At 46.4% G+C, this 21628-nt stretch overlaps 1 pseudogene; it reads left to right on the forward strand.

The window, feature by feature from the left end:
* The first annotated feature begins 19081 nt into the window (after positions 1–19081).
* On the forward strand, positions 19082–21573 carry LOC119517250 (annotated as a pseudogene).
* Positions 21574–21628: the final 55 nt, after the last annotated feature.

The following is a 21628-nucleotide window of genomic DNA, read 5'->3' on the forward strand; positions in this document are numbered from 1 at the left end:
TGCAAACAAAACAGACAAAACCCCTGCTCTCACAGCTGCACAATCTAGTTGACAGGCACTTATGTGCCTTATCTCAGTTAATCTTCACAACAGCCCCATAGGGCCTGTACTAGTATGTACCCATTTCACAGATAGGGAAAGGAGTCACAGAAGCCTCTTAACCCTATTCATCTTTCTAGGAAGTGGCAGGGCCTGGATTAGAGGTTAATGTCTAGTCTCTGGAGTCTAACTTCCTGGATAGGAATTCTACTGTCATCATTTATTTGCTGCGAGCAAGTTACTTAACCTGAGGCCCCCATCTCCTCATGGGTCAAATGGGACCAGGAGGTTGTCCTAGAGGTATAATAACACCCAACATTTCGGAAACACACTCCATCAGCTCACAGAAACCCTAGGGGGCAGGACCTATTTTTGGTCCCCTTTTAAAGCGGTGGAAACTAGAGCCCAAAGAGTTAGGTAAGGAACTCGCCCAAGGGCGCACAGCGCCTACATAGTGTGAGTCCAAAGCCCGCGCAGTGACAGCCGGCTCTCGGAAGCACTTTACTGCGTAGGTAAAAGGCTCACCGGGTCCGGCACGGTTGAGCAACCGCGGGATAAATGGATACGATTATTGTTTTTTTCCTTCAGCCGCAAGGCGAGCTGCGCGGGAACGGCGTAATGTGTGCGCTACTCCCAAGCTCCCTTTACGTGGGTGAGGTGGGGGTTCCTACTCTACAGTGCTCCCCTCTTCTCCTGGATTCCTGCACCTGGGCCATCCTCTCCCCATTCTCGCGCCCCCCACCCTACCGCTCCTCTCCCCGCTGCTCCCGCTGCTACACCTGGCCACTCCACTGCCGCCACCCCTAACTGGGGACACAGCCCCTTGGCACACCGCGTTCTTGCCATCCATCCATCCCCTCGCGGAGCCGGGGAGGGGGGCTCCGCCGAGTCGCCCCTTCCCGGCGTAGAGACGGGAAGACTGAGCCCCAGCTCTGGCCCCAGGCCCTGGCGAGCCGGCCTCACCTCCCAGCCCGTCCGCGCGTCACCTGCGCCTGGCGTTCCCGCCGCCTCCGCTTCTGCTCGCCCCGGGGGACGCGACGGCGGCCACGGCCCGGGGCAGCCCGCAGGCGGCGCGCCCCAGCACCCGAGCCGGACTTCCTGCCGGGAGCACCGATCGCTTTTTTCCTGGAGGTGAGCCTAGTTCCTGGGAGAGCTGGGCCAGTGCACCTGCCGGCAGCGGGACCTCTGCTCACTGCTTTCATTCTTTCCCTCCAGCGAGCGGACCTGCCAAGAGCCCACCAGGTGCTGGGCTCCGGCTGGATGCTGCGCGCACCCAGGAGACCCAGAAGGCGCCCGGGCTCTACAGAGCGCTTGAAATGTGACTGCAACAAACTGGAACTTACGGAAGACTCAAGACACACACACACACACACACACACACAAAACAAAATATCTCATTAACGGCTCTGGTCTGGGAAAGGAACTTTTTAAGGTGTTCCTAGGCACTGCTTCTGGCTCTTGATTCTAGAATTTATTTCGCCTTCCTTCCTTCAGGAGACACTTGAGGGAGACCTAGTGTGCACCTCGCCCAGGCTAGACGCTGGGCAAATGGAGTGGTGAGCAAAACGACCCACTTAGTGGCCTCGGGAGCTGTCAGGTCAGGTGAGGGAGGCCATTAAATAAAATGTGCAATGATGAAAATGCAACTGTGATAATTGCAACAAAGAATGAGTGCAAGGTGTTGTGAGAATTTACAAGCAGGGAGAGTTCAGGGAGGTCAAGGAAAGTTTCCTTAAGGAAATGATGTTTCTGCTGACATCTGGGTCAGAGTTATTGGGGAGGAGGGGAGGGGAGCACAGGCAGCAGGAGCAGCAAGTGGAAAGGCCCCCGGCAAAAGATCACATGGCAAACCTGATATCCTGATATATATATATATTAAATTTATTGTGGCAACATATATGTAACACAAAGTTTCCCATTTTGCAGCATTTATCAGAACTTCATTCCTTTTATGGCTGCATAATATTCTGTGGTCTGTATATCCACCTTCTGTTTATCCATTCATCTATTGATGGACACTTGGGTTGCTTCCACCTTTTAGCTATTGTAAATAACACCACTATGAACATCCAGCTTTCAGTTTTTTGGGTATGTACCTATAAGTGAAATTGACAGGTAATATGGTAATTCTGTATTTAACTTTTTTGAGAAACCACCAAACTGCTTTCCACAGCTGCTGCAATATTTTCCATTTCCATCAGCAATGTACAAGGGTTCTAATTTCTCCACATCCTTCAACACTTGTTAGTTTCTGTTTTGTTTTTTTTTTATTATAGCCATCCTACTAGGTGTCTGAATTTATTTTACATGGTGCTATGTGCCCTTGCAGCTCCTCCCATCAAGAGTTAGTCTATTTCTCCATCCCTTGAACCCGGACTTGATCATGTGACTTGTTTGACCAATGGAACATTACCAAATTTGACGCGCTGCAAGCAGGGGCTTATAAAGCATTTGAGCATTGGGGTTGGCCCTCCCTTGCTGCCAGGAGCCTTCCACCATCATGTGAACAGGCCTGGGCTAGTCTCCCAGAGGTAAAAGAGTACATGGAGAGAGGCTCCAGCTGTCTCAGTGAGGCCCCAAGTGTGGGGGAGCTCATCCTAGACCCATCATCCCCAAATGAGTCTGTCAGACCAAAAGAGCCACCCAGTGAACCCACCGACTTTTGAGAAATAATTAATTTGTGGTTTTAACTAAATGCTGGGGTGATTTGTTACACAGCGAAGCTAACCAATACATGCATTGTCTCATGTAATCCTAAATCAGTCCCATGGGTCAGGTACTATTGTCACCTCCATTTTATGGATAGGAAAACTGAGGCTCTTGAGGATAAGTTAGAGAGCTGATAAATGGCAGAGCTACTTCGACAGGGCAGACTTTAGGGCAGAGGTGGTTGGACTTGCCCTCCTGTAGGCAAGGGAAGGGAGGATGGGTACGTCAGAGGGGTATAACATGGCCACGTCCAGTGGAGAGGAAGTTGCCTTGTGTATGAACCAAAGGATGAGATGGGCAGGGCCATTGGTCTAACTGCAAAGCACAGACTCCTCTTGGGTCTATCTCTGAGTAACTTCTCTCAAGGGACAAAGTCACTCAATAAAACAATAAAAATGTTACCCAGAGTCTCTCAGGCAACTCCAAGGCAAACAATTGAAGCTGGCACTGCCTGCACACACCTGGGGGGACCGGCGTATCCAAATGAAGAACCCCCCAACCAACCTTGTGAAGTAAACATTATTATTCCCTAGCTAGAAGTAACTACCTGAAATTATCAAACTGCAACCCAGTAGCTGTGATTCTTGAAGACAATTGTATAACTATGTAGCTTACATGGGATGGCAGTGTGATTGTAAAAACCTTGTGGATCACCCTCCCTTTATCCAGTGTATGGATGATGAGTAGAAAAATGAGGACAAAAACTAAATAGAAAAATAGGGTAGGATGGGGGGGGGATGATTTGGATATTCTTTTTTACTTTTATTTTTTATTCTTATTTTTATTCTTTCTGGTGTAAGGAAAATGTTCAAAAATAAATTGGTGTGATGAATGCACAACTATATGATGGTGCTGTGAACAGTTGATTGTATACCATGGCTAATTGTATGGTAAGTGAATATATCTCAATAAAACTGAATTTTACAAAAACATTATTATTCCTTCTTGATAGATGAGGAAACAGAAGCCCTTTAAGCGGCTTGTTCTAGTGGTGAGGTTAGTGTGGCGCTGAACCAGCACTGGCTTTGTCCAATGCAGGTGAATGCGGGTTCTGGCATAGGGACATGCCCCAATGTGTGGGCACAGGGTGAGGGTCCTCACCCCCTGTGGCTTTAGAGGGTACTCAGGTGCTACATTAAATGACTTTTGATTCACTTACCTTGAGTTAATACTTTCCCAATTCCCTTTAAACCCTTCCATTCATCAGTCAAGTTGACTCATGAGTGTTGATCTGTCTCTCATGCCTTTCTACTCTTCTGCTATTCCCCATTGTTAATAAAAATAGTGTCAGCCTCCAGCTCACTCAGTCCTCACAGGCAAAGACCTGGCTTGATTTTTCCCCCCAACATTTTATTTAAACATTTTCATATATATTGGAAAAGTGAAAGAATTTTACAGTGAACACCTGGACACCTAGATTCCACCATCAATGTTTTACTATTACTAGTTGTTGTTGTTGTTGTTGTTTTAACTTTTTAGTTTGGTCACTGTGCCGGTTTGAATGTATTGTGTCTCCCAAACGCCATTATCTTTGATGTAATCTTGTGTGGGCAGACATTATCAGTTTTGATTAGATTTCTTTGAGTGTCTCTTTGGAATGCGCCCCACCCAGCTGTGGGTGATGACTCTGGTGGGATACTCCCATGGAGGTGTGGCCCTGCCCATTCAGGGTGGGCCTTAATCAGTGGAGCCATATAAATGAGCTGACTCAGAGAGAAGTAACTCAGTGCAGCTGTGAGTGACGTTTTGAAGAGGAGCAAGCTTGCTAGAGAGGAACGTCCTGGGAGAAAGCCATTTTGAAACCAGAACTTTGGAGCAGACGCCAGACACGTGCCTTCCCAGCTAACAGAGGTTTTCCGGACGCCACTGGCCATCCTCCAGTGAAGGTACCCAATTACTGATGTGTTACCTTGGACACTTTATGGCCTTGAGACTGTAACTGTGTAGCCAAATAAACCCCCTTTTATAAAAGCCAATCTATCTCTGGTGTTTTGCATTCCACAGCATTAGCAAACTAGAACAGTCACATATATACAACTGTTCCTCATTCTAACCCTTCCAAGTATACAATTCAGTGGTATTCATTATGTGCATAATTTTGTGCTACCATCACCACCATCCGTTACCAAAACTTTTTCAGCATCCCAAACAGAAACTCTGTACCTACAAAGCAGTAACTCCCCCTTCCACAGGGCATGGTTGATACAAACAAGGTCCACATGTTGAATTCAATCTGCAGCCCCTCTCTAACCTCCCAGAAGTTGGGCAGGTGGGCTGATGGGGGTTCATGTGGGCTGATACAACCTGGCTCAAAGTCCCAACCCTAATCAGCTGGTTGGTCTTTCTGGTGGGGCCTGTCCCCACCCTAAGGCTGCAGGTGTGGCTGACCCCAACCTGTAAATATCAGGGGTAGCCCTGGGCCCACCGTGAAGAACAGACAACACTCCTATCACAGGAAACTCCAAAGATTCTGAGGTTGCTTCTCCAGGATCTGGGGACAAAGACGAGCCAAGTTTTTCATTATACTACAGTCTTGATATTAAGTTTCTTTTAAAAATAAGCCTACTTCAGTGGTTTTTTAGACAGCTGATTTTTAAAATATATCAAATAAGTAATAGGAAAGCAGGTACACGGGCCTGGCAAATGTCATGAAAGAGCTATGGGGGTGATGGAAAGGTGGGGCACACCTCAATATTGAAGTATGTATGGTTGGATTTTGTAACAGGAAAATGTTTTGTCTTCCAAACGCGGTCCATTCCAGATTCCTTGCTCTCCCTGTTTTTCTGCATAAAAAAGAATCGGAATCCATCTTCCCACTTAAAAGCAGTGTTCATCCCAAGCCTAACAAGGCAAAAAATGAATTTCTGAGCATCTCTCCCTCAAACCGGCTCTTCCAGCAAACTCCCATCTCAGAAAATGGCAGCTCCAGGCTTCCAGTCGGTTGTACAGGTCAGAAATCTTAGAGAAATCCTTCAGGCCTCTCCCATTTTCACACCTCACACCTGCTGTGTTTCTTGGTGGTTCCATCTTCAAAGCATGTCCAGAACCTGAGTACTTCTCACCATCTCCACCACTACGTCCAGGTGCTGCACAACCATACCTCTGGATTACTGCGCTGGCCTCTCTGTGGTCTCCCTGCTGCCGTCCTTGTCCCTCCATAGTCTGTTCTCAGCCCAGCAGCCAGGGTGATGCTGCTAGAGCCCAAATGAGTTCACATCCCACCTCCGCTCAAACCCCTCTAAGACCCTCCAGGGGCTCCCAGCTCAACCAGAGCGAAAACCGAAGTCCCTACAGTGGGCTGTGAGGCCTTAGGGGGCCTGCTCTTCATCACCCTCTGACCTCATCCCCTGTTCCCCCAATTCTCCTGCTCGGATCCACCACACCAGCCTTTCTCCTTCCAGAGCCTGCCTCAGGGCTCTCGCACCTGCTGTTCCATGTGCCTGCAGCAAGGCCACCAACCCCTCACATCTCATAGCACCTTTTCACTCTTAGCTGCACCTCACTGCCTCCACTCCCCACCTCCACCCAGCTTCTCTCCATCCCCCTCCCTGCTTTATTTTTCCCAAAGCACTCACCCCCACCGGATACACTGTGTATGCATCTGCCTCTTGTCTGCTCCTCCACTGGAAGGGAGGCTCTCCGAGGGCAGGCACCTGTGTCTGTTCAGGTCTTTGCTGAACCCCCAGTGCCTAGGAGGTGCCTGGCACAAAGCAGGTGCTCAATATTCGTTGAGTGAACATGGCCATTGGGGCTAAGAGTGAAGAGGATAAGGGAACAACCAACCCAACAAATTCAGTGAGGACCCTCTTCTCAGGTGCTGCTGAGGTGCTCACTTCTTCCAAGGAAGCTAAGGCTGCGTTGGGGTGAGGACCCCACATCATCATCCACCAGAAGCCGCCTGCCTGGTGCTTGGCTGCACCATGGCCTGAACCTCTGGGGACCTCATCCTCTATGGCAACGAGGTCGCCATTGGCAGAGGAGAAGATGGATGACTTCATTAAAGCGGCTGGTGGAGATGTTGAACCTTTCTGCCTGGCTTGTTTGCAGAGGCCCTGGCCAATGCCAGTGTCGGGGGCCTCGTCTGCAATGTAGGGGCTGGTGGAGCTGCCCCAGTGGGAGGCCGTGCTCCCTGCACCACTGCTGCCCCAGCTGAGGAGAAAGTGGAGGCAGAAAAAGAAGAATCTGAGATGGCTGATGATGACATGGGCTTTGGTCTTTTTGAGTAAACGCCTCTGATAATGTGTGCAATAAAAAGCTGAGCTCTTAAAAAAAATTCTATGAGGGTCCCTCAGCCCTTGATTGTTTCCTCACCACCACCCTGTTGTTCGTCTTTGTCACCAGACCCCCTGCCTTACATGTGTGTACACGGCTTTATAATTTGCAAAGCACTTGCACATCTGTTATTACAATCAATTCCCACACAACTGAGAGAGAGGAGGAGTTCCTGCTCTCTCCTGCCCCAGTTTTTGACAGAGAAACAGAACCAGGGTACTTGCCAAGGATCAATTTACTCGGCAGTTGTTCAACTATATTGTTTAGAATTGAGTCATGTCCCCCACAAAAAGCATGTTCAGTTGCTTAGCACACCTGTCAATTCTGCAAGTGTGAACCCATTTGTGAATAGGAACTTTGAAGCTAGCTAAGGTGCCCTAACTGAACAAGGGTGGGCCTTAATCCAATATGGCTGAAGTCCTTAGAAGCGAAGGAAATTGGACACAGAAGAGAAGCCACTGGGAGAAGCCAGTAGCAGGAAGTCAACAGAACCCAGAATAGAAAAGAGAAAATGGTGCCATGTGCATTGCTAAGGAATCCCAAAGCTTGCCGGCCAACCAGAACATTCTCAAACTCCAAACTCCACACTTCACAGCTTGCATGTCTAACCACCACAGGAGGAAGCAAGCCTTCTAGCCTCTGAAAGCCTGAGCCAATGAATTCCCGTTGTTAAGCCAACCCATTGTATGGTATTTGCTTTAGCAGCTAGGAAACCCAAACACACATCTTCTGACTCCAAGTCCAGTTGTCTTTACCACAAGCAGAAAGGTTGTATCTGCAGTGGTTAGAAACACAAGTTGTGGGGCGTGGAGTTTGGTCAGACAAGACTGGGAAACTTGTCTCAACCACTTCAGTGCTGTGCGATATTGGAAAAGTTGCTAGCCCTCTCTGTATCTCACTCATCAAATGGAGATAATAATGACATCTACCTCAAAGGGTTGTTCTGAGGTTTACATGAGGTGAGATATGGAAAGTCATGATTAACCAGTTTTTAAAAATTGTTGTTGTTGTTGTTTTTAATATAAGTAAGCATGTTTCGCTCAAGCATTTGAATGGTCTCCTACTCTGCCTCAATATTTTCACCTATCCTGGTAAAAAGGGACTGTAAAGTATGATGGCATCTAGGTAGTGAAAATAAACCTCCTGTTTGCAAAAGGGATTTGACTCAGTGCTTTGGGGAAGAGAGTGGCTCTGAGATTCCATAGCAACTGGAGGGGAGGCTCTCCGGTTAGGTAAGGCAGAGCTGCCGCCACCCTCTGGGGCACTCGTTATAACCATGACACAAAGTTATTCCTCTGTCTCCTGAGAGGAGAAGGCGGCCCGACTGCAATCTTCGCACACCTGCTCATGTCCGCCCTCTTGTGGGCAGTCTCACAGTCTTTCCAGAAGGTGGGCTGGGGCTGGCAGGGAAGGGGCCGAACTGGATCAAGAACAGCATATGCCAGGAGCTGGGCACCGTGTGTGACCTCATTCAATCCTCAGAGCATCTCCATGAGCTGGCTTTGCAAAAATGGAAACTTAGGGATTGAGACATTAAGAAAAATGAGGAAGCATGTGACTCGCCCAAAGTCATACAGTAAACGTTGAGAGCCAAGATTTGAACCCACGCTTGTCTTGACTTCAAAACTCAGACACTTTCTGTAATGGAGTCAGGTCATCCAACCTATTTAGGAATCAAACTATGCAACTGTTCCATTATTCCAACCTATATGGAATTACAAATTATGAAAAAATCCCCCCGCACCCTAGAAATAATCACTGGCAGTGGTTATGCTGTGGGGTGTGGGTAGCTATCTAAATACTGTGATATAACATGCATGATTCCCGAGATAAATTTTTAACCCCACTTTTAAATCACTGACCCATATATATTTGTAGCGGCCCATGAGGGCTTTGCCAGTTCAGAGACCAAAGAAGACACCAGGCATTGTCTGATACATGAACTTTTATTCAGGGCTTATGGACAGGGTGAGAAGTCATGGAGAGATCATGATGGCTCTCTCAGGCCAGGCGGGCACCCCATTCGCAGGGGAGTTGTCCACGCGATTAAAACTGATGGCAAGGTAGTTATAAGGGTTTTTGACAAAGGCATTCCTAAGAGGGCAAGCGTGGGAAAAGAGTCTGGCGGGGGGGGGGGGGGGGGGGGAGGGTGTGTGTGTGGGGGGGGTGGGGATCAATAGATAACCACAACATTTGGGAGCCAGGAAGCAGGTAAGATTAGATTAACATTTGATGGCAGGAGGTCTGGGGTACATTTACATCTTGCTCTTTAGTGAGCCCAATAGTTTCTCACCTTCTGCTTACTTTCTGTTTCACGTTTTAAAGTTACATTTTAAGGTTAATTTACCCTTTTTCTCTTTACTGGCTTACAAAGATGATAAGTTAAACATTTAGCTGCCTACATCATGCAGTCTGCTGTGCACCAAGATCTGCAGGCCTGTTTTGTTCAGGCCACGCGTTGCCACAATATTATAATCTCATTTATTTAATAATAGTGTAACATGTCCACAGTGAAAAGAAATGGGTCAAAAGAATATGAACTAAAAAGTGGTTGCCTTCAGGGAGGGAAATGGGATAGGAAAGTGAAGAGGATGTTGCTTTATTATTGTTGTTTTTGAATCATTTGAAACAAGCATATGTTATAAATCTTTCTATGAAGTTCGAATAAGCATTATTATTTTTGTAATTTGAAAATCCACTTAAAATTGTTTTAAAAGGCAATATTCAGCTGAAAATTCCATGGGTGATTCTGAGAGGCATCCTAGTTTGAAAACTTAAAAATGATTATCCTGGTGTTATGTAGCTGAGGTACATGAAACTCCTGCTCTGTAGATCAAAAATAACAAAAGTTAACATTTATAAGCACTTACTATATACAGGACACTAGTCTGGAATTCCTTCAATATATTAATGCATCTAATTCCACAACAACCCTGTAAGGAGGTGCTTGTAGACAACCTCCAAGATGGCACTCAATGAAAGAACCCTGTGAGGTAGGTACTTGTGGTAGCCAGCCCCCAAGATGGCACCCATGGTCCTGATATTCATGCCCCTGTACAGTCCACTCCCACACTGAATAGGGCCAACAGGTGTAACCAAAAGTTGTTGAGGAAATGACAGTGTGTGACTTCCAAGGCTAGGTCATAAAATACATTGCCGCTCCTGCCTTGTGCTCTCTCTCTCTCAACTCACCCACTCTGAGAGATGCCAGCCGCCATGTTGTGAGGACACTCAAGCCATGCTGTGGAGATCTCCATGTGGAGGGAACTGAGGCCACCTGCCAATATCCTGCACCAACCTGCCAGCCATGTGCATGAGCCACCTCAGAAGGGGGCCCTCCAGCCCAGCTCAAGCCTCCAGATGCCTCTAGTCCCTGGAACATCTTGACTGCAAACTCATGAGAGACCCTGAGTCAGAACCACCTCACTCAGCTGTTCCCAAATTCCTGACCCACAGAAGTGTGAGAGAATAAATGTTTATTGTTGTTTTACCTCTGCGTTTTAAGTAAATTTGTAATGCAGCAATAAATAATATATTGTTATTGCTGTTATCATGTCCCTTTTACAGGCACAGAGAGGTCAAACAACTTGCCAGTCATCAACTAGTAAGGGGTGGGGTCGGGGTCACAGCCCGGGCAGAACACTCCCAAAGGTGGTGCAGTTAACCTCAACACCAACAGAGATGTGACGAGGTCTCCTGTTCTCCTGCCTCCCATCAGTCCTTCCCACACACGCCCCTACCCTCCTCAGCGAGTTTCTTTCTTCATTTCCAGGCAATACAACATGCAACCTTGAAGCCAGAGTGTGGCTTTGTAATGTCTTTGGCACTTGGCCGTCTGTGCCTGTTTGGTTATATTATGTCCCTCAGAAAAGCCATATTCTTTAATGTAATCTTGTGGGGGCAGACTGATTGGTCTGTTGATTAGGGTAGAACCTCCAATTAAATTATTTCCATGGAGGTATGGACCTTGTCCACATAGGGTGGGGCTTGATTGGTTCAATGTATTACTTACAAGTACTCAGGAGCCACTCCAGATACTCGCTGATGCTTGGAGATGCAGCCAGAAGGATGTTTGGAGATGCTAAGCTGAGAAATGAAGCCCAGAGTTCGCCCAGGAGAAGCAAGAGAGGACCCCCAGAACTTTTAGAGAGAAACATCCTGGGAGAAAGAAGCAAGGATGCAGAGGAGCTGAGAGAGCAGAGCTAAGAGAAACCTAGAGACATTTTGGAGAACACTGTTTTGAAATGCAGCCCAGGAGCAAAGGACCAGCAAACGCCAGCCATGTGCCTTCCCAGCTGAAAGAGGCGTTCCAGATGCCATCAGCCATTCTTCAGTGAAGGTATCCTCTTGTTGATGCCTTAGTTTGGAAACATTTATGCCTTAGAACTGTAAATTTGTGACCTAATAAATCCCCTTTATAAAAGCCAATCCATTTCTGGTATTTTGCATAATGGCAGCATTAGCAAACCAGAACAGATTTCCAGAACACCTTCCAACACAAGAAAAGAGACCTGGGGAACCTCGAAGTGAAGCTCCCTGGCAGGGCACTGATGTTGTGGCCTGTAGGTGTGTCATTTTCATGATGAATGAGCAGAGGGAACCTTGCTCTGGGCATAAGAAGGAAAATGACTTTTAAAGGTTCCATTCTCTCAAAATGGCACCAGATGCATTTAGATGCTTACATCCCTCCTCTGACTACATCAGGCTTTGAAGTAACAGTTCAACAATAGTTGCAGATGCTGTTTTTAGGGGTTAAATGAATATTGTTATTTCTCTTCCAAACTTTTCTTTTGAAAAATTTCAAATCAACAGAAAACTGCAAGAATAGTACAATAAACGCCAGTAGTCTATTACCTTCATCTAAAGTCATTAATTGTTCCCATTTTAGCAGATTTGCTCCCCCCATTGTCTCTTCATGAAACATGTGAGAGTTAATTACAGACTTCTTGACACGTCACCCCTGTATTAGTCTCCTGTGGCTGCTAGAACAAATTATCACAAACTTAGTGGTTTACAAAAACAGAAATTTATTCTCTCACAATTCTGTAAGTCAGAAGTTTGATATCAGTATCCCTAGGCTGGGATCAAGGTGTCAGCAGGGCTGCACCTTCTCTGGAGGTTCTCAGGGAGAATTTGTTCCTTGCCTCTTCCTATTTCTGGCAGCTGCTGACATTGCTCCGATCGCTGCCTCCTGTTCTGTCTGTGGCTTCTCCTCCACTTCTCTGTGAGCTCTCCCTCTGCCTCACTCTGATAAGGACACATGTAATCACATTTAGGGCCCACCTGGATAATCCAGGATAACCTCCCTGTGCCAGTTTGAATATATTATGTCCCCCAAAACACCATTATCTTTGAAGCAGTCTTGTGTGGACAGACGTATTAGTGTTGATTAGATTGTAATTCTTTGATTGAATGTTTCCATGTAGATGCAACCCACCCAACTGTAGGTGATAACTCTGTGTGATGGTTAGGTTCATGTGTCAACTTGGCCAGGTGATAGTACCCAGCTGTCTGGTCAAGCAAACACTGGCCTAACAATTGCTGTGAGGACGTTTGTGGCTGGTTAATAAACCAACAGGCTGGTTTATTAAATCATTAGTCAATTGGCTGCAGCTGTGACTGATGACTCACCAAAGGGCGTATCTTCCACAATGAGAGAATGCAATTGGCTGGATTTAATCCAATTAATCAGCTGAAGACTTATAAGCGAGACAGATAGAGGACCTTCACTTCTTCTTCGGCTGCCCAGTGAAGCATTTCCTGAGGAACTCGTCAAAGCTGCCGGTTCGTTTCCTGAGGAGTTCATTGAACACATTCGTCGAAGATCCCAGTTCATTTCCTGAGGAGTTCGTCGAAGTTGCTGGTTCATTTCCTGAGGAGTTCATCGGACATCTTCCTTGGAGTTGACAGTTTGCTGACTGCTCTACAGAATTTGGACTCCTGCATACCCACAGTTGTGTGAGTCACTTTTACAAATCTGAGAGTCAGAGACACCTCTCATTGATTCTGTTTCCCTAGAGAACCCTAACTAATACAACTTGGTACCCGGAGTGGTTCTTGAGAAACAGAATCTTAAAATGGGCTTTTACAATTTGTTTTCTACTCTGATTAGCTTCAAAGGCACTAATGACTCTATTTCCAATAATCAAGAGGGCACTGACAGTCCATGGCATGAGTTGGCAAAGGAGATATGCAAAATAGCACCGTTTGATTCTCCTAATCATACTCTAGTACAAAGCAAGGATCTGGGTGACAGTGTTTTCGATGCCTTCACAGAGTTTTGCAGTATTAAGAGATATAATGGTGTTGTCTGGCTGCTCTTAGAAACTTTGGATAAAGTTGTAAGAGAAAGGGATGAACTAAAGGCTTCAAATTCAAAACTTAAATGCCGTATGACAGATGTAAAGGTTTCTATGCGTGCCCTGAAAGAAAGTCTTATTTCCTGTGGCCACAGACTGGAAGTGTCTGAAAACCAGACGCAGACTCTCATTGTGTGAGTATCAGATTTACAACGTAACCTAAAATCTCAACCTCTCAGGGTGTCTGCTGTTAAAGTAAAGGCATTGATTGGAAAAGAATGGGATCCAGAAACTTGGGATGGGGACATATGGATTGATAATAATGGCAGTGAGGACATTGGAACCCTGGATTCTGCTGGGTCATTGTTAGATTTACCTGTAGAGGGCTGTCCTGAGGAAACAGCTTCCCCACCTCCAGTCTGCCCTAAGGAGCCTGCCACCCAACCCCCACCTAAGGAGATTAACCCTTCAGTGCCTGCTACTCCTGTAATCACCTCCCCTGAGGAAGCAGCCCTCACTCCTCTGTCTGGAGAGATTAATCCTGTTTTAAGAGATGAAACTGCAACAGAATGTCCTGAGGTAAATGGCTTGAGGGATAATTCTAACTCTTTTCATGACCCACCTCCACCACTAGTCTTTGCTTCAAGACCTATAACTAGGCTAAAGTCCCAAACAGGCCCCAAAGGGTGAGATACAAAGTGTGACCCATGAAGAGTTATGCTATACTCCAAAGGAACTGTATGAGTTTTCCAATTTATACAGACAGAAACCAGGGGAATATGTGTGGGAATGGATATTAAGGGTGTGGGATAATGGTGGAAGGAATACAGGGTTGGATCAGGCTGAATTTACTGATATGGGTCCACTAAGCAGAGATTCTGCATTCAATGTTGTAGCTCGAGGGATTAGAAAGGGTGTTAACAGTTTGGATGGTTGGCTGAAACATGGATCAAAAGGTGGCCGGCATTACCAGAGGTTGAAATGCCAGAACTGCCCTGGTACCAAACATGTTGGAAAGGCTTTTTAAATGGATAAGGGGAAGATTCTGGAAGAATTGTGAGGAGCTTGATAGAAAAGGCCTAAACTTCTTCGAAGAGACTGTTTGTGGAAATATGGAATCTAAAGATACTTCTGACGAGGACTTGAACAGAAATAATGACTGTGTTTTTGTGAACTGGAAGGAAGGTAATCCTTGTTTTAAAATGGCAGAGAATTTGGCAAAATTGAGTCCTGGTGTCAGATGGAAGGAAGAATTTGAAAGTGACAATCTGGAATAGTTAACTGAGGAGATCTCCAGACTACGTGTGGAGGATGTACCCCGGCTTCTCCTTGCAGCTTATAGTAGAATGAGAGCAGAGAGAGATAAAATGAGAACTGAACTCTTGGATCCAAAGAAACCAGAAACTGGTTTGGAAAATTCCGGACTTCCAGGGGATGGACCCCCAGAAGCTACAGCCCAACATGAGGATGTAACCAAACATGGAACCCAGCCGTAATTTCAGTACAAGCCAAGATTGGATAAGGAGTTAAGCAGAAAGGATTTGTGGAAAGTCCTATTGTCTGATGGTTCTGACCCCTGTGTGCTTCATGAGAAGTCAACAGAATTTTTGTGAGAACTTCATAGACAGAGCCGTTGCCAGTCTGGACTGGAGGAGACAGACAAGGAACAAATTAAAGGAAAAATTTCTTCAAAGACAGAGCCATGGAGGTTGAGGTCTGAAGTCAAGAGGTCTCAGGCTGGGAGAGTAGAGTGGCCCACACACATGGAAAGGGTGAGTTTGCCCCGGAGGTCAAGGGTGGGCCTTCCACCTTGATGCTCCAGAAGAGTTTTGCCATCCCAGGTCCCAAAGAGGGTGGAGCACATTCCCAGGGAATTGGGGAGAGCCTGGCTGCCACCACACTGTTCTAAAGGGGTTGAGCACGTGCCCCGGAGATGGAAGGGAATCCGGGAGCTGCCCCGATGTTTGAGGAGGGTGGGGCCGAGAAGGTGGTCTCGGATATGTTGGAGCACTCACCCAAGCGTTTGGAGAGGAAAGGGCTGCCGAAAAGGCCCTTGGGAAGGGTTAGACTCCCACTCTCTCAAGCCCCAAGGATGCAACATCATTCTGTAAATGACTCTCAGACTTTGAAATCTAATGGAATTTGTCCTGCAGGTTTCAGGAACTGTTTTGGTCCTGTTAACCCTGTTTTCCTTACTCTTTCTCATTATGGCAATGGGAATGTTCACCCTATGCCTGTCCCGCCTTTGTATATTGGAAGCAGATAACTTGTTCTAAGTTTCACAGATAGAGGGGAATTTTGTATTAGGACTGACCATGCCTATAATTGATTTTGATGGGATCTTGTACTTAACTATTGTAACTAAAATGATTTAAGTTTCTGTGATATTGTTGTGGGATGAATGTATTTTGTATATGGAAAGATAATGTCATTTTGGGGTCCAGGGGATGGAATGTGCCAGTTTGAATGTATCCTGTCCCCCAAACACCATTATCTTTGATGTAATCTTGTGTGGGCAGACGTTATCAGTTTTGATTAGATTTCTTTGAGTGTTTCTTTGGAGATGTGCCCCACCCAACTGTAGGTGATGACTCTGATGAGATAATTTCCATGGAGGTGTGGCCCCACCCATTTAGGGTGGGCCTTGATCAGTGGAACCATGTAAATGAGCTGATGGGCAGATGCAACTCAGTGCAGCTGAGAGTGAACTTTTGAAAGAGGAGCTACAGCCAAGAGGGACACTTTGAAGAAAGTATAGGAGCTGTAGATGAGAGAGGTTGAAGACGGCCGTTGAAAGCAGACTCTTGCTCCAGAGAAGCTAAGAGAGGACACACGTCCCAAGAGCAACTAAGAGTGACATTTTTGAGGAACTGCAACCTAGAGAGGAATGTCCTGGGAGAAAGCCATTTTGAAACCAGAACTTTGGAGCAGACACCAGCCACGTGCCTTCCCAGCTAACAGGTTTTCCGGACACCATTGGCCATCCTCCAGTGAAGGTACCCGATTGTTGATGCCTTACCTTGGACACTTTATGGCCTCAAGACTGTAACTGTGTAACCAAATAAACCCCCTTTATAAAAGCCAATCCATTTCTGGTGTTTTGCATCACAGCAGCATTAACAAACTGAAACAGATTTTGGTACCAGAGAAGTGGGGTGCTGGTGCTGCTGAGTTTGCAAATACCAAACATGTTGGAATGGCTTTCTAAATGGATAAGGGGAAGATTCTGGAAGAATTGTGAGAAGCTTGATAGAAAAGGCCTAGACTGCTTTGAATAGACTATTTGTGGAAATATGGACTCTAAAGATACTTCTGATGAGGCCTTGAGCAGAAATGATGAATGTGTCATTGCCAACTGGAAGGAAGGTGATCCTTGTTTTAAAATGGCAGAGAATTTGGCAAAATTGAGTCTTGGTGTCAGATGGAAGGAAGAATTTGAGAGCAACAAGCTGGGATACTTGGCTAATGAGATTTCAAAACTACAAGTTGAAGATATAGCATGGCTTCTCCTTGCAGCTTATAGTAAAATGCGACAGGACAGAGATAAGCTGAGAAATGAACTCCTGGGCACAAAGAAACTAGAAACTGATAGTTTCGAAAATTGAAGGCTTCCAGAAAGTGAGACCCCAGAGGTTACAGCCCCATGTGAGGATTTGACCAAACATGGAACCCAACCACCATTTCAGTACAAGCCAAGATTGGAGAAGGAGTCATCCAAAAAGGATTTGTGAAAAGTCCTATTGTCTGATGGCTTTGACCCCTGTGTGCTTCATGTGAAGTCAACAGAATTTTTGTGCAATCTTTATAGACGGAGCTGTTGCCGGTCTGGACTGGAGGAGACAGGCAAGGAACAAATTGAAGGAAAAATTTCTTCGAAGACAGAACCATGGAGGTTGAGGTCTGGAGTGAAGAGGCCTTGGGCTGGGAGAGCGAAGTGGCCCACACGCATGGAAAGGGTGAGTTTGCCCTGGAGGTTGAGGACGGGCCTTCCGCCTCGATGTTCAGGAAGAGTGTTGCCATCCCAGGCCCCAGAGAGGGTGGAGCACATTCCCCAGGGATTGGGGAGAGCCTGGTCACCACCCCACTGTTTGGAGAAGGGAGAGCCTTTGCCCTGTGGAGACAGAGTCTGGTTGCTGCCCCGATGTTTGAGGAGGGTGGGGCCGAGAAGAAGGTGGTCTCCCCAATGTGTGGATATGTTGGAGCACTCACCCCAGCATTTGGAGAGAAAAGGGTTGCCAAATAGGCCCTTGGAAAGGGTTGGACTCCAGCTCTCTAAAGCCCCAAGGATAAAACACCATTCTCTAAATGACTCTCAGACTTTGAAATCTAATGGAGTTTGCCCTGCGGGTTTTAGGAACTGTTTTGGTCCTGTGAACCCTGTTTTCCTTTCAATTTCTCCTTATGGCAATGGGAATGTTTATCCTATGACTGTCCCTCCTTTGTATATTGGAAGCACATAGCTTGTTCTAAGTTTCACAGATCCACAGCTAGAGGGGAATTATGCCTTAGGACAGACCATGCCTGTAACTGATTCTGATGGGCTCTTGTACTTACCAATTGTTACTGAAATGATTCAAGTTTTTGTGGTATTGCAATGGGATGAATGTATTTGTATATTGAAAGATCATGTCATTTTGGGGTCCATGGGGTGGAATGTGTCAGTTTGAATGTAGATATCCCCCAAAACGCCATTATCTTTGATGCAGTCTTGTGTGGGCAGATGTATTAGTGTTGATTAGATTGTAATTTTATGAATGTCTCCACGGAGATGTGACCCACACAACTGTAGGTGATAAATCTGATTAGATAATTTCTATGGAGGTGTGGCCTTGATTAGTTTACTAGAGCACTATATAAGCTTAGACAGAAAGAGCGAGCTTTCTACAACCAAGAGGGACATTTGAAGAACACACAGGAGCTGAGAGAGGAGCTGCAGCTTACAGAGACATTGTGGAGATGGCCTTTGAAAGCAGTCTTCTGCTTCTGCGAAGCTAAGAGAAGACAAATGCCCTAAGAGCAACTGAGAGTGACGTTTTGAAGAGGAGCTGCTGCCTAGAGAGAAACGTCCTGGGAGAAAACCATTTTGAAACCAAAACAAAAGGCCAGCCACGTGCCTTCCCAGCTAACAGCGGTTGTCTGGATGCCATTGGCCATCCTTCAGTGAGGGTACCCGATTATTGATGCATTACCTTGGACACTTTATGGCCTTAAGATGTAATTGTGTAACCAAATAAACCCCCTTTATAAAAGCCAATCCATTTCTGGTATTTTGCATCTGGCAGCATTAGCAAACTGGAACACTCCCTTTCTCAAGATTTGTAATTTCATCACGTCTTTCCCACACAACATAACTGCAGAGTTTGGAAGTCCTCAAGACCGGCCTCACTTCTGACATACCTGCAAGTTTGGGAGTCCCCAAGACCACCATCCCACCTCTGACACCAACTGCAGAGTTTTGAGGTTCCCAAGACCATCCTCAGTTACTCACCAGAAGGACTCACAGAACTCACTAAAAGCTGCTATACTCACACCCAAAGTTTATCACGGTGAAAGGATACAGGTTGAAGTCAGCCAAAGGAAGAGGTGCAGGAAGCAGAGTCCAGGAGAGTTCCACACGCAGAGCTTCAAGTTGTTCTCTCCCAGTGGAGTTGTGGACAGCACTAAACTCTTCTGGCAATGGTGGGTGACAATACACACAGACTATGCCAACCAGGTAAGCTCACCCAAGCCTCGGTGCCACATAGATGTGGCTGATTGCCTGCATGACTAACCTTTTGGTGTCCAGCCCATCCAAAGGTAAAGCTGATGCCATGTGGATGACCTTCTCTCTCCAGCCCCTTGGCTAATCTCATATGGCTCTAAGTTCCCAGCATAAATCACATTTTACACTCTCTGGTGCTGCCCAAGGCCCCTGGATAAACAAAGACACTCTCATCAGGCAGAACATTCCAAGGGCTTAGAGATGATCTCCAAGGAACTGAGGGCAGAGGTCAGACTTCTCTTTGGACATGGATAATTCTTTCCTACATAGTAATATTTGCAGTTTCTGGGGCTTAAGTCCTGATTTCTTTGGCATAGTGGGCATTTTTCAGCCCACCACATCCCTAAATACTTTCCTAGGTATCTCCTAAGGACAAGAACATTCTCCTACATGACTGCAACACAATTATCTGTTGGAAAAATTTAACATTGTTATAATCTGTTTTCTAATACAGTCCAAACTTAAATTTCCCCATTTATTCCTACAGTGTGAAGGCCACAGTCATCAGGGAGAAAGCATCACCTTACCTATGCCTTGATTTTGGATTTCTCCTAACCTTAAAATTGTCAGCCAGTGCATTCCCATTGTTTAAGCCAAACTATTATATGGTATTTGTTTTAGCAGCTGAGAAACCTAAGATACCATATAAAGTCACAACCTCAACAAAGTGACCAAAGTTAGCATCATTAAGTTAACGATGGACCATCTCACCATATGCCCTCTGAGGTGATGTCATATGAAGTGTACAAACTAATAAAATTTCCCCAACAAGCCTTGGGAACTAAGAGTCACCAACTTTTACATGGTAAATTAGGGCACAATTGCATAAAAAGAAAAAAGCAGTACTACCATTTACCAGCACCAATATTTATGAGGGGAAACCAGAATATTTAGCAAACGCATATATACCACTCACTAAAGACAGGCAATGTTCTAAGTGCTTTACAAAGCTGACCCCCTTCCATCCTCCTAAAACTCTTGGGGGGGAGGTGCTGGGGACTAAGGTGAGGCAAATGTGGGAGGGGGTCACCTAGGGTGCAACATTTAAGGAGATCTTCCTTCTCCAGGTTGTGCAAGTGAATGTTGCATTCTGGGCTCCCTGCCTACCTTACTGTAGCCCTGACCCTGCCTGGGGAGGTAGGTATTGTTATTAGAATCATTTGATAGATGAAGAAACAGAAGCACAGAGAGGTTTAGTAACTCGCCCCAGGTCACCCAGCCAGTGAGTGGCAGAGCTAGCTGTCAGACCCCATCTGTCTGCCTCCAGAGACCATACTCAACCACATCATTCTGCAAACAAGAGATTTTAACATGAAAAACGTAAGAAGGAGTAACAGAATAAAAAGACAAGCCACAGATGGGGAGAAAGTATCTATAAAATATCTGATACAGGACTGGTATCCAAAATATAAAAAAGAACTCCTAAAAATGATACATAAGAAAACAAACAACCCAATTAAAAATGGGTAAAGGAATTGAGCAGACATCTAACCAAAGAAGGTACACTGTTGGCAGATGAGCGAATGAAGAGATGCTCGACATCATTAGGGAGACACAAATTGAAACACCAATGGGTTGGTCACATGGTAAGGATGGGGGTGAGCCTGCAGCCTCTTCTATAGTCTGGTTGGTCGCGTCCAGCTGCCTGGGCCTAAACTCGAGTGTGAAATGCCACAGGAATTGCTCCTGGGCCCTGATAACCGGCCTACCCTGCAGCTCCCACCCTGGAGCCCTCAAGACCATGAGAGCCCCCAGTGGAGCAGGCACTAGAGGCCACCTTTCCACCAGCACAGTTTGTAAGGTTGTGGGAGGCTTTTGAACATCCCAATGTTGTCCAGCTGTTGATGCCTGAGCCACAGCCTGAACTGACCAGGAGACCAAGGTGACCCTGGTGTTTGAGCACACGGACAGAGACCTAAGGACTTACCTGGACAAGTAACCTCCCCCAGGTTTGCCAGTGGAGACCATCAAGGATTGGATACGCCAATTTCTAAGAGGCCAAGATTTCCTTCATGCCAATTGCCTGGTTCACCAAGACCTGAAGCCAGAGAACATTCTGGTGATGAGTAGTGGACAGTAAACCTGGCTGACTTTGGCCTGGCCAGACTCTGCAGCTCCCAGATGGCATGAAGACCTGTGGTCGTTGCACGCTGGTACCAGGCGAAGCTCTTCTGCAGTTGACGTAGCCGACACCTGTGGACATGTGGCGTGTTGGCTGTATCTTTGCAGAGATATTTTGCCAGAAGCTTCTCTTTCGTGGAAACTCTGAAGCTGACCAGTTAGGCAAAATCTCTGATCTGATGGGGCTGCCCCCAGAGGATGACCGGCCCCGAGATGTGCCTCTACCCCCGGGAGCCTCTTCCCCTAGAGGGTTCCGGACAGTGCAGTCGGTGGTGCCTGAGGTTTATGTAGTCTGGAGCCCAGCTGCTGCTGGAAATGCTGGCTTTTAACCCACAGGAGTGAATCTCGGCCTTCAGAGCCCTGCAGCACTAAACAAGGGAGAAGGTGATCTGGGTGAGCACTGGAGGGGCTGCCAAAGAACCAAGAG

This window comes from Choloepus didactylus, chromosome 21, assembly GCF_015220235.1.
Source record: "Choloepus didactylus isolate mChoDid1 chromosome 21, mChoDid1.pri, whole genome shotgun sequence".
NCBI lineage: Eukaryota > Metazoa > Chordata > Mammalia > Pilosa > Megalonychidae > Choloepus > Choloepus didactylus.